Source organism: Mesoplodon densirostris, chromosome 12, assembly GCF_025265405.1.
Source record: "Mesoplodon densirostris isolate mMesDen1 chromosome 12, mMesDen1 primary haplotype, whole genome shotgun sequence".
Classification (NCBI taxonomy): domain Eukaryota; kingdom Metazoa; phylum Chordata; class Mammalia; order Artiodactyla; family Ziphiidae; genus Mesoplodon; species Mesoplodon densirostris.
The window spans coordinates 58,325,838-58,327,846 of NC_082672.1; positions in this window are offsets into that span (position 1 = coordinate 58,325,838).

Genomic DNA, 2,009 nt, shown 5'->3' on the forward strand with positions numbered 1-2,009 from the left:
GATAAATTATAAATCACCTCGTCTGCAGGATTGATTTTATATGTCAATGAACAATAGGCTAAGAGCCCACCTCATCATTGCTACTCCCACCAGAAACACTAAAATCTTTATGCCCAGAGAGGGACGTGCTTGTGTTCCATTCCCTTGTGCTACAGTATTTCCACCTCTCCAAACGCAAAGGCATGCACACTTTCAGTTGTAGCTCAGCACACATAGGGGAATGGGTGTTACTTCAGTGGAACTTTGCTGAGGATGCTTCCTGGGAACGTGCTTTGACAGATAGTGAAGGGGAGACAGCAGCCTCCGGCAGTGGAGGAGAAGTCTGACCCTCACTTCTGCCCCCTCTAGCTTCTGAGGACAAACTTCACCACTTCACAACCTTGCCAGGGTCATTTCTGATGTCCAGATTAGCAGAAACAAGGACCATTCTGGAAGCAGAACAGCTTTTGAGAGCAAGAGCTGTGGGCACCTCACACTTTGACCAAGAGTTTGGGTTGTAAGACATATTGCACCCAGAGTGATATGATATTTTCAAGTAAGTTCTAAAATTTCCTCAAGAGCATTTATGTACTTTCCTTAATATTGCAAGCAATACCCACTCTGTCCAATTTCCCTGGGAGTTGTGTTTGCTCCCATGCTTGTATAAGCACGAAAATCAATTTAAGTATATTCAGTAAAAACCTAAACCCTTTCCTTTTGAAAGCAAATATTTAATTTTTCTTTCAGAAGTAACTATTTTTATACCATTTTGTCCAACTTCTGAAACCTAACTCTAGCCAAAAAATAAGGAGGAGAAAAATGCAGCTGGCTTCTAATATAGTATATTAGAAGCAGTGAGAATCATACAGACATCTCAATAAAACCTCAGTCTTATTTTCTGATACTTTAGAAAATGCATTCCTCTAAAAACACATTACCCTTCAAGTGGCCTTTGGAGAAACTGAAACATTGAAGAAATCCTTGGACTGCAGTAAAGAACATTCTCCATGGACAATTCCAATCAATTATAGAAACATAACTGTACCCAGATCATATAATATACCAGTGATGATCCTGGCTTCTGTCCTTCTTATAAAATGCTGCAACTCACAAACATCGGTCCTGCTGCTAGTTGCAGCTCTCCAACCCAGAAAGATTTACTCTCAACTGATTGTTACTTTTCATGCTGAAAATGATAGTACATCTGCATCTTCTATTTCAGTTTTGTCATTTCGTTGTCTTTGCCCACTGTGTTAATCATTTTTGGATGCTTCAATCCTATCTCCAGACAATATATTTGAAACACTCATGAGGATGCATTGCATAAATATTGAATGTGTTAAAGACAGAGTCTGAGGTAATTCAGAATGAATTTAAGTAAACTGATTAGAATCAGCTTTTATTTAGGAAATCTTCTAGGGACAATTCCAACATATTGAAAATAACTAACTGTTCACAGAGATGCAATCTGCATATGCATTCCAATAAATCCATGCATCAGCAATCAAAACAGAAATACATGCCTTTAAGATGCCGGAAAACAACTAAAAAGTGATACAAATTACAGTAATAAAATAACTGGGAATATTCTTCAGAACAAAAATGCTTTAATAAAATCAGATAAAGATAATGTAACAGTGATGAGGTGTTAAAATAAAAAGGGGAAATGTAAGGTACACCCAAGCTGTAATTACATATGTGTTTTATAGGTTCAGTAGACAGAAAAATGAGATCTGTTCCACCCTGGTGAACGGTGAGGGAAAGAGAAGTGACAACGGTAATTAAAAGTCAAATGTCTTGGGATTTCCCTGCTGGTCCAGCGGTTAAGACCCCGTGTTTCCAATGCAAGGGGCCGGGGTTTGATCCCCGGTCAGGGAACTAGATCCTGCATGCTGCAACTAAGATCCTGCATAACGCAACTAAAGATCCCACACACCGCAACGAAGACCCGGTACAGCCAAATAAATAACTATTTAAAAAAAAAAAATCAAATGTGTTGCATTGGGTTTGGCAATGATTTCTTGAGTATG